The sequence below is a fragment of the Marmota monax genome, unplaced genomic scaffold, assembly GCF_021218885.2.
Source record: "Marmota monax isolate L192 unplaced genomic scaffold, Marmota_monax_Labrador192_F-V1.1 WCK01_AAM20220418_F8-fsc00073, whole genome shotgun sequence".
NCBI lineage: Eukaryota > Metazoa > Chordata > Mammalia > Rodentia > Sciuridae > Marmota > Marmota monax.
In genome coordinates, this window is record NW_026692846.1 from 9,847,718 (window position 1) to 9,860,359 (window position 12,642).

Consider the following 12,642-nt stretch of genomic DNA (forward strand, 5'->3'; position numbering starts at 1 on the left):
TGCCCCTGGTTATAGTTCTACCTCTTTTAAACAATTTTGCTCATCATTTGGCATTACTTATATAACAGGAATCCCATACAATCCACAGGGACAAGGCATAGTTGAAAGGGCTCATCAAACTATTAAAATGTACTTATTAAAGGAAAAAGAGGGAACTGGCAAGGTGGATATATATATATATATATATATATATATATATATATATATATATATATATATCCCCCAAAGATAAACTTAAAATAACCCTTTTTACTCTAAACTTTTAAAATATGGATTCATCAGGGCTTAGTGCTGCGGAAAGGCACATGTGTCCAAAAAATGTACATAAGTCCAAGGTACTTTGGAAGCATATTCTAACAGGACAATGGAAAGTTCCTAACCCAGTGATTGTCTGGAGTCAGGGGTCTGTTTGTGTGTTTCCACAGGGAGAACAGCAGCCAATTTGGATTCCAGAGAGACTAACTAAAGCGATTTCAAAAGGCCAAAAAGAAGATGATTTGGCTCAAATCCATAACAGCTGATATCCAGAACTCCTATTTGGCTATCCTTACATCTGCAACAGTGGTTCTCCCACACCTGGAGGCTAATGGATAATGAACACCAGTAAGGCCTCTTTCAAGTGTAAGAAACCCTGGGGATTACTTGTGGGAATACCTTCAGAACCATGTGCAAGTTACTGGAAGATGGATGGGATATCAAAAGAAGAGTCAAACCCAGGTGGTAACCAGGATGCTTTTTTCAATATCTATTTTATTATTGCCCTTTCCCACATCATGAAGATTTATATTGTTTTTTGAGCTCATACAGACCTAGGTTAATGTTTTTCTGATCAGTTTTATTTTTTGACTGTGGAGTTTTTGAGCATTGCAATGGGGATTTCACCTGTAAAAAGCTACAAGGCCTTTACTATTATGTTATGTGTTGTATGTATTGTGTTTTGTGTGCACACTTGTGTTTTGTGATGTATGTCTGTATGTGTGTATGTCCATATATCACATATGAGTAACAATCATGAAAAAATAGATCCAAATATATATATATATATATATATATATATATATATATATATATATATATATATATATTATTTTTCATGTGATTTAAATGGTTTAATTTAAATTGGGTAGACAGCTGTTGAGGATTGTTTTAAAATGTGAACAAAAAAGTAGGTTAACAGATCTGTTTGTTAACTTTCACCTTTCCTTTTTATTATATCTAATTCTATTCAGGATACTAAATTGTTTAGAAAATTGCTTATTTTAGTGCATGCTGGGATGTTACATAATTTTTTTTTAGACATCACTGCCAGAATTCCTATGTTCATCCCAGTGCCGGTGAAGACAAAGATAAAACCAAACTACAGCTTCTGTGATAGCTATCGCAACAAACTGTATAAACTGATGCATCAATAAATAATGTAACTCAACAAGTGATACTCAATCAAGGAGTTGATTTTCTTTGGGAGGAAATGGACATATTAATGGATTCCTCTGTTTTGAACTGCTTGCAGAACTTGCCTGGACTATGTATCACTTGTATGCCTTGTGAACTACCTCTTGGTACAGTGAATTGTGGTAGTCCAGGGGTATCTTTGCTGATGATGTCATCGGTGGTACAATTTTTCCAAAAGGGGCCATCAATAGAGACACTACTGTTCCCATAAACTATGTTTGAAAAACTTCTACAAGGATTGACTTTAACTAAAGGAAAACTGACTAAAGCAACTGTGGTAACAGTCCTGCTGATGACCATTAAGACTGAAACAAAAATGAAGATTAGGGATTAGCACAGCAGTGTATCTTACCTGTCCAGACATTATAAAAATTACAAGGAAAATAGACCCCAAAAGGCAGGAAGTAGAAAAAATTCACTGTTTGCCTCTTCTGCACAACAGTTCATGACTGACATTTACAAAACACCTGACTCATCATATGTAGAATATACATTCAATTGCTTACAGAATATTTAACAAGATATACCTCATACTGCACCATAAATTTTGAATACATTAAAAATGATTCAAGCCATACAAAGTCATGCTTTTTCCCACATGGAATAAAATTATAAATCAATAACAGAAAGAAGGAACACATGGTATATAAAAATGTGTGAGGTGGTAACTAAAGAAATCCTTAAAGGGAATGTCATAGCACTATATATCTTTATGAAAAAGAAGGAAGATCTACATCAATGACCTCAAACTCCTACCATGATAAACTAGAAAAACAGCAAATAAAATTCAGAGTAAGCAGATGAAAGGAAATAATAAAGTTCAAAATGGAAATCAATGAACTAAACCTCAGAGAAATAGGAAAAAAATCAATAAAACCTTGAGAGGAGCAATAAAACTTATAGTTTCGATAAAGAATATTGGGGAGGGAGAGACAATTTACCAATATCAGATTCTGTAGATATTAAATATAAGAAAATGATATAATTTTATGTCTTTAATAACAACTCAAATGCAATTAACTTATTCCTTAAAAAAACACATGACCAAGTTTGCTCAAGAAGAAAATAATAACCTGAACAACCCTATAACCTTTAAACAAATTGGAAATGCTCTAAAAAGCATTCATATAAAAGAAAACCCCTGCCCCAGACATCTTCAATGGAAAACTTTATCGATAGTAAAGGATAAAATAATGCCAATTTCATATAAATTGTTCCAAAAACAAAAGAGGAACTTACTATATGTTGGCTAGCAGTATCCTTAGACCAAAACTAAACAAAGATGGGTTGTAAAATTTTATATGTGAATATAATATTTATTCCAAATAAGTCAATGAATATAATTTTTAAAACTAAAAGTATCCTTTTTCATTATTTTTTTTGGAAAGCAAATTTAGTCTTATCCTTATTATCTGGGTTTTAATCAGGTTTAAGAAATCAGCATATTTTAAAATTATATTTTATAATTTACTTCATTGGATTACTCCAATATTCTCTTTCTAGTACTTCTAGCTTTATTTCTCATAATATAATTTTTCACAGGATTTACATACATTCCCTTCTTTCTGTTCTAGATATTGAGGGAAATTCTAATTTATCCTATAGATCAATATTTTTGGTGTTTGTGTTCATTATAGTATACAGCATTTTCTATTGAGTTTGATTTGGGAAGCATATTTCTAAGACTTGTATTTTATCCATGTTTCCTTTTTTAATTAGTCTGATCATGTTTTATATACAATACATATTTTCTATGCTTTTTTCTTCCAGGATCATTTGTCTTTGTTCATCATTGCCATTTCAGTAGATTTACTTTTTTTAATTTTTTAAGTTGTAGTTGGACACAATACCTTTATTTTATTTAATTAGTTTTATGTGGTGCTGAGGATCAAACCCAGTGTCTTGCACATGCTAGATGAGCATTCTATTACTAAGCCAAAACTCCAATAACTTCAATAGATTTTAAAGAAAGAAAATTAGGATATAGTTGTTCTTGTTTCCTACTATATTGAACCATGCATATAAATCTCATATAGAAAATTTATATAAAATATTCACTATGGCTATAAGAACAATTCATTATGAGTTACAGATGATCTTGCCTTTCAGAACAACATTTAGAAAATACTTTTAACCCATTACCACTTCAAATAAGAATATGACATAAAGACCCATGACAAGAATTCAGGAAAGCATATGTTCAATGGACAGTATCTATATCTAAGTCTCAGCAAGCTTTTCTGTGTAGAATTGTGCCCAAAACTGGATTTTAAAATTCTTTAACAATTTCCTTGGGAGTTAATAAATAATCAAAAGGCTGAAGAGTTTGAGAGCACTTTCCTAACCTGAAGCTCCAAGGCTGTCATTCTGGCAAGAGTCAAATCTAGGGCCTGAGCAGAGTGGGACCAATCATGACTACAACCAATAATATAGGTGAATTAGAGATAAAACAGTCCTCTAAATAATCTGTAACAAAGTTTGTATTACCTAATGGACCACAAAAATATCCAACTATGAACACAGATTGATTATAGTAGTTCCATTAGGTACCTGCCGCAGGCAATCAAAAATCTTTCTAGAGAAAGATAAGACAAACCTACATGTCAAAAAATACAATAGCATCTCTGAAATATTTTAATGAAATTATATGAATATTTTGCCAAATAAGCACTATAGTATTCTTATATTACACTAATAACTAAAAAGCATTATGTTTTTTAAATTACCTTTTGTGTTTGTAGAAATGTTTGGGCTTTTGGAAAAAAATCTACATAAATATAGAACATTATCTTGGTAAGCTCAAACTTTTTGCAGTGTGCTGTATGAAGTCTTCAAAACATGTCTTTTCTTACTACTCCCTCAACACTACAAATAAGCAACCTTTAAACTATACTGGGCATGTTCAGAAAACTAAACAGCAAAGGCTTTATTTTTAATATTGCCTAGTTTAGCAAAGAAGGGCCCTCCTCCATGTAATATGCTGAAATAAAAATACCAAAAATCCATCATTTTATAATAAGCTATAAATAATAGTGTATATACATGAAACTTAACATTCTTTTAAACCGACTGAGTTAATTTCCTAAAATTTAATTTTATTTTCCTGAAATAGAAAAAGGTTTTCAAACACTGTCTTAAAATTCTTATTACTTATATAGTACTTTGGTAATTTCTTTAATTTGTGTTACCAAAATGGATCAAAAATAACCCTTTGAATATCTAGGTTGCTATAAATAATCATCAATATCTTCTTTCTCCTCTCATACCTATAGTATCTGGGAGGTCTAGCAGTTCATTGTGCTGCAATTCAAGGTGGGTTATGTGTGTGCAGTTTCCAATCTCCTTTGGAAGGTTTTCAAGTTGATTATGAGTACTATATCCAGCATAATGAGGTTACAAAATTCACCTGTAAATTGTCCAACATAGTGATTTAATAAGCATTATTCAATAATATCTCAGGTAATACTAGGATGCAAGGGAGTAATTTTTATGATTTTGAAACATAACTAGAAATATAATATTATTACATAGGCAACATTTTTTGAAAATGGAAAATCAATGAACATACTTGGATTGTAAGTACAAAACCTGGTTTTCTCCAACATATTTACGTTCTTTCTGAAAATATTAAAATTGAACTCAAAATTTGAATCTATTATTTCAAAATTACATCTAATAACATGAAAATATTGCTTGTAAAAGATTACTAATCTGTGTCATGTGGGGTTTTCTTCTTTTGTCCTGATGATTGAACTCAGGGTCTCACACCTACTAAGACCATATTTTACCACTAGCTACATCCAGGGCTCCATGTCATATATTCAAGTAGCAAATTTAACCATAAATGCTGGATGACATAGTCCAGATTTAAAAAGCTGACAAATTTAGCACAATTATATCAAATACAACTTGAGTTCAGATGGAGACATGCCTTGCACCTCAAAATATACATGCTTAACACAGGCATATAATCTGATGTTACATAAACACATAATTTTTTTAATAAATAAAAATAACTTCTCAATTTAATAGAACTTTAAAACAATAGACAATGAAGACAAAGCTGGTATGGCTATAATTTCTGACAAAGCAAACTTCAAAGAAGGAAAATCATCTGGAATACAGAAAACATTACATAATAATAAATGAACAGAATAATTCTCTCTAAGACATAGCAATCCTTAGAGCATAAGTACTTCCTCATCTTCACTGTGTCTGTTTGGTGCTTAGTGCAAAGCATTATATTAATTTAAAGAATAAAGATAATTAAGGAAATTTTGGATACTTCTACTCTTCATTTCAGAATAAAATTTAAGATTTGTCATCATCTTTTCAAAGACATAATACCTGAAGATGTTTCAATTCCATGATTTGTTTTTAAAATTAGAAATTTAGGAATAAAAGACAAAAGTTAGGTAACTGCAAATATGTATCATTTAATGGCATAAAATATGCCAATTTTAAAAGTCATGTTCAGGAGCTGGGATTGTGGCTCAGTGGTAGAGCTCTTGCCTAGCATGGGCTGGGTCAAGGTTCTATCCTCAGCACCACATAAAAATAAAGGTATTGTGTTGTGTCCATCTACACTTAAAAAAGAAATATTAAAAAAAAATTAAAAGTATGTTCAATTTTCAGTAAAAATGCTGCTTGTATACTCTCAATAACAAAGTGAAGTTAAATTTAAAATGCTGTTAAATAATTCCTCATTCAACAATATTATATTAATGTCTAGGTAATTTGATAGCAATGCTATAGAAAGAATCCCTTACAGAATGACTTGTGAATTTAAGTCAAACTTTTTAGGACTACGTGTAGCACAAAAACAAAACAACAATACCAAAGAAAAGCAGTAATATCTCACATTTCTATACAAAAATTCAGCAGTTGGCTGAGCATGGTGGCACATGCCTGTAATACCAGTATCTCAGGAGGCTGAGACCAGAGGACAAAGAGTTCAAAGCCAGCATCAGCAAGGGTATGGCATTATGAAATTCAGTGAGACCCTGTGTCTAAATAAAATTCAAAATGTGGTGTGGGTGTATCTCACTGGTTATGTGTCCCTGAGTTCAATTCCTCAGAACAACAAAAAATTCAGTATTTGTTTTTCCATGTCTATACTTCTATCCAACAATAAGCCATAAATGGAGGTCAAATTTTGACAATATGATACTAACAGCATCATTCTACAATCTCATTTCTATGGGACCATATGTAATAAATCACTTCCACACAGAAATTCCTGGGAGTATTTTAATACCTCTTGAGCAAACTATACTTACTTCATACATACCGTGTATTACTTGAGAAAGTCTATAACAGATAGTCTTGAGTAATCTGAAGTTAAAATTAATATTTAAGTGTCTAGACTTAAATCTAATAAAACATGTTATCTAAAAGTTTAACTGCATTTTAAAACACAGAACATTATCTCCCTGAAAAGCTCCAGAGCCTAAAATCAGAAAATTTCCTTTACATTAACAAGATCTATACTGAATGCAAGAATGTATTTAATTCATCTTTGAGTATTTTGAATAAATCTTTTATAAAATAAAAGCTTCCCTTTAAAAAATAAAAATATACTTTGTATTTTGATTTTTAAAAACTCTTACAAAAAAACACAAAATTATAACTTTAATTTCACAAAATTGATGCCAATAAATTTCAATATTCAAAATAATTCAGAAGTTTACCCATAATTAAAAATAAAGATAATTCATTTCTTTTTTACTGACTTTATACATCTATATTCATTACTTTTTTCCTACTACAATTCTCTTAAAACATTTCCTCTATTTCCTTACTATTCAGCTTACTATAAAAGACAAGAATGAGTGCTATAGAAATGCTAAGTGTTGGTTTACTACAGATCTCTATTCTTCTACTTTTGTGTTCTGGATTTTTTTTTGTTTGCTATTTTGATTTCATTTTTGATACAATATGTTGCCCAGGCATATCTGGAAATGTTGGGCTCAAGCCACCTTTTTTTGCCACAGCCACCCAAGTAGCTGGGATTATAGGCATGTGGCACCCTGCACAGCTACTATGTTCAAATTTTTCCTATTTTTTAATTGCATCATATTAGTGATACATTAGGATTCATTCTGATGCAATTATAAATGCATGGAGTATGATTTGCTCCAATTCAGTATAAAATACTTACCTTTATCCACCCCTCAGATCCTCTTTCCTTTCCTTTATTGATCTTTCTGCTATTTAAGTACATTATTTTTTTAATTAATGTCTTATGGACGTACATTATGATGATATTCACTTTAGTATAGTAATATTAGAGTTTTAAATAAAAATGTAGGTACTGCCAAAATTAAAAAAAAAATGTTTTTCTATTTTCCTATGGCACTTCAGTGTCACAAAGGTATAATATGAAGATCTTTAGAAATACACTAAGTAGAAAGTGATGCAAATTTAAAGCCTTCAGATAAAAAAAGGAAAGTTAAAGAATGGGCATGTAGAGCCTTAATGTATCTAGTATAAATATATTGGTGTTTTGAAAACAGATGACAACAATTTAGGAACATCTTTCAAATTCATTTTTCCAATCAAAGTCAGAGCTGATTGTGTTTGTAATAAAGGTCTAATTATATCTATATCCTATCTTACATTTTAATCCTACAAAATAATCTCAAGTCATGTACTATTAAGTAGATCACAGGGAAAATGGAACTTAGAAACAAATATTAGGAATTTTCTGATATGGAAAAGCACTCAACAGAATTATTAAACATAACAAATAGTAAAATCAATAGTAATAATGCAAATGTTCTTACCAATTTCAGCAGGTAGTTGTTTGATTTTGTTCTCTCAAATGCTAAGCATTCTGAGTTTTGATAGGTTTTTTATGTCCTTTTCTACATTGGTTATGCGATTAAAGCGAAGGTAAAGAGTGGTGAGAGAATCTAACCTATACACCACTGAAGGAATTTATCTCAGTTTATTATGCCGTAAATCAAGCAACTGCAGCTTCTTTATGTTATCAAGAGAGTCAGGCAAACTGGTAACTGAATTTTCACTTAGAGCCAGTATCATGAGATTTACTAGACAGCCCACCACTGCTGGGAAGGACTGCATTTTGTTACTGTATAAAAAAAGTTCGGTTAATTGAGTCAAGTGTTTGATTGATGATGGCAATATGTTCATAGACCTCTTGGATAAGTCCAAACACACTGAATTCTCTTCCAGGCATTTATTGAGCTGTTTAGTTACTTCTGCATTACTGGATTTTTTCCCAGTCCCATGTGCAGGACTTGGCCTGTTGATCGTATTGTCAACTAAAAAAGCCATCCCTAGTTGGGCAGCACTAGAGACCTTTTTTTTTCCATCTTTGGCATCTTTCCCTTTAGTTTTAGGTTCTTTTTCATGGCTTTCTTTCTCCAAAATTCCAGAGGTGTTTGACATCTTTTCTCTTCCTTTGACTGATGGCACTTTCAGATCTTTCTCTTTAGAGGCTTTTTCTTTCCATAAACTACCACTCATGGTGACTCAAGCTTGAAAAAAAAATGCATTAACTTTACTTTATTTTCTAGCAATTAAATTCAATGTTGAACAGAAAAACATCCTACACAATCAAACAGGTGTTGGCTTGAAAATGTAATCAGCATGGAGTAACAACCATCTGTCACATGTTGGATCTAAAAGTATTCTGTCCATTTCTGAAAACTCATTCCAACTGGTAAAATGGTGCTGGTCAACCAATGATTCATTAGAATTCCTGAAATATAATAGAGAGTATTAAATTACCTTATGTTATAATTAATATGAAGTAAACAGCCTCAGAAAAACAGTCTTTCTGTGAACTTTGCTGTGAAGAGTGGTCACAGAGAATGGGAGAACACTGTCTGGGACTGGGGTCTTGGATGACCTCATGGCTGGGGCATGCCTGGTATACAAGAATGTTTCTTTGCAGAGGTGCAGAATGCCTACCTGCTGTTGTAATGCCCTCCATGAGGAGACTCTGTGCTAGAGTTTTATCAACCTCAAATCAAACACACAGCTCCTGGGAATAGAGAAAATCTCTTGCTAAAATACAACACTGTTCCACCAGTTCCACCTCTCCTGAACCTGCCTACATATCAGTAAGTTCAAACAATAAACTTTGAGAGCTACACAAAGTTCTTAAGATTCCACAGTGCAACTGTGGATTGTGGAATAGTGCATGATGTTTCTAGCCCTATAAACATCTGAGTACAAAGAATAATGCTTCTAGAGGCTTTAACCTGAAAATAAGGCATATATAAATAAAGAATAGTAGCATAATTCGTTAGATTTTCTTCTCCTTCAGAGAACAGCACTTCACCAACCCCAGCTTTACCTTCAAAAACATCTGTCTGTATGTGAGTCTTTTTTTCTTATCCCTCTTTGCCCCTCGCCAGAACCTGCTAGTTTGGCCACACTGGTCACAGGATTTTGCCATCTTCCTATTACTTGATACAGTATTTACTGAACTTTTTATTATGTAAAATAAATTGAAAACTTAAAAAATTAATAAGGCAGGCCCTTCCTTCAAGGAATTTGGAATCTGATAGAGGTAAATGATTACAAATCACTCTGTTGTAAAACTTTATGGAAGTTAAAGTGAGAGAAATCACAACGGCAGCTAACATTTATTAAGTGCTAATACAAACACTGAAGAATTTACAAATATTTATATATTTTACATGTATATATATATATATATATATATATATATATATATATATATATATATATATATATATATCAGCACTATAAGATGAAACTATTATCCACATTTTCTACAAAGGGACACTGAAACACAGAAGTACTTTTAGATAACTAGCTTTGTTATCGTGGAAGTGAAAAACAGCCAACATTTTAAATCAGCATATATCCACATGATATATTCCTAACCAGCACCCTAAAACTGCTCTACCTGCAACTAATTATAGCTTTAGAAAACAGGAAGGGTTATAAAGTTGATAAAAGAATGGACCAGCAGTATGGCAAAAGAACAAAAGGAACAAAATTATATAGATTGAAAAAATTTTAAAATAAGGGAAAACAGTATTAAACTGTGCACATTAGTAAGCACTCTATTTGATTATCATACAGGTTAACCAGAGGGATCACCCTTGCGAATCCATGACACAGCAATCTCTAATGATGTCTATATTCTTGGAAAAATGAAATATTAATAGCACAGGAAAAGTACAAAAAGTTCACTGGTGAAGAAATGGTATGGAAAACTTTTGTGGAAGGCATCAGTTTTCCCCAATATTTTTTTTTTAAATTTAAAATATACAATTCTTATTTTTAACTCTTGTTAGCTTTAACTGATGATACACATTGCTTGGCATGAATAAGGATGCAGGGTTTGATCCCAGGAACAGGAAAAATTGTAGGCTATGGCCCCTCACCCACACAAGTTTAGAGGTTAGACTGTCAGAACACTCAAGACAACTAAGTAACTATGTAGTGTAGTATATTAATTACTCATATGAGTGACACAAACTATAGAACGTTTGGGACAATCATTATCAGTGAAAACAGCTGAGATGAACTTAGGCTAACTCGCCCGTTATTAATGGAGTAGAGTTCAAACAAAGAGAGGTGGGTGGTACATCAGGAAAGGGGACATTTTGCCTAAAATAAGAATGAATGGGCTCAGTTTGCGTATGATAGTGAAAAGGTAGGAATTTGATCAAAGAGGAGACTTGCAATGATAGAAGAAGCTGGCTAGGGAATGAAGGATCTATAATTTGAAAATGCAAAGTATAAACTTACACTGGTAAATAAAATTAAATAAATGTGTTGTTGTTTGCTAGCATACCAGGAAAGCTCTGGATCATGACATTCACCACTATGGCCCCTTCAAACCAATGAAGTGCTTTTATTTAAACAATACTACAATTAATAATGGAAAATATGCATCACTTCAGGGATACAGCATTGCTCACATGTACTTAAAATATCATCATGAGCCAGGCATGAAGTCATCTGCCTGTAAATTCTAGTAGTTCCCCAAAGGCTGAGGTAAGAGCATCACAAGTTAAAAGCCAGCCTCAGCATTTTAGTGAGGACTTAAGCAACTTTGCAAGACTCTAACTCAAAATAATAATAATAATAATAATAATAATAATAATAATAATAATAATAATATAAAAAAGCCAGAGAGATTGCTCAGTGGATAAGTACCCCTGGGTTCAATTTCTGGTACTAAAATCAAACAAACAAAAAGCATTGAAAGAAAGGCCATCATACTAAGTTTCTGAAAATTCAGTTTTTATTTAGATATACACACACACACAATTTAGAAGGAAAAATCCAATGTTCCTGTGTAAAAATAAATAATATTCAAAAGTGCAAATGCTGAGGCTCCATCTCCATCTACTCAATCAGAACCTTTATGGAAGAGAGTCCAGGAAATCTAAAACCTAAACCAAAGTGTCTGAGTACATTAATGAAAAAAAAACTTTACTCATAATTTTAGGTCCTCTTGAAGTCTAAAGGAGTTCCCTTAGTTTATTAACATCATACACTATATTTGAAATTCAGACTACCAATACTTGAGCTATTTCAATGATTTTACTCTAGCCATGATGGATTTGAGCTGAGTCACATACCAATCCTGCAGCTCCTGTACCTAATGAGATTTGCTACTACACAGTTTACTCACAGTTCACCATGCTTTTATTCTTTAATTAAATAACCAGGCTGGACTATTAACTAAAACAATTCACATCTAGTAAAAACATTTTTTTCAGATGAACTGACTTGACAGTCCAAAAGTAAATTCTCAATCTATTTCTGAATCAATTGACACTGCCAAACTTTTTAAGAGAAAATGTACTCTGAGTAACCTTTGATATAGCTTGAAAATAAGATATTCAAGAGTCTGGGCTTTATGTAATTACTTTAATTGTATAATGTTTGGAGGGACAGCTACATTTACAAAACTTGAGAATTTTGTACTCATTCATGCAATAGTATAAATAGTACTCAGTCTCAAATGCTTCAAATCCAGTTGAGGAAGAAATCCTAAAATTGTACCAATAATTAAACTGATGCCAGCAATGTGTTTTTATACTGAGATACTCACCACCCCTGGTAACTCTTATTTCCAACCATCAAATAACTGCTGTATATAGAGCACTTTATATGGGGTTTTAATCTATCTTATTTCATAGTCTCACAACCAGATCCTAAGGAAGATATTAA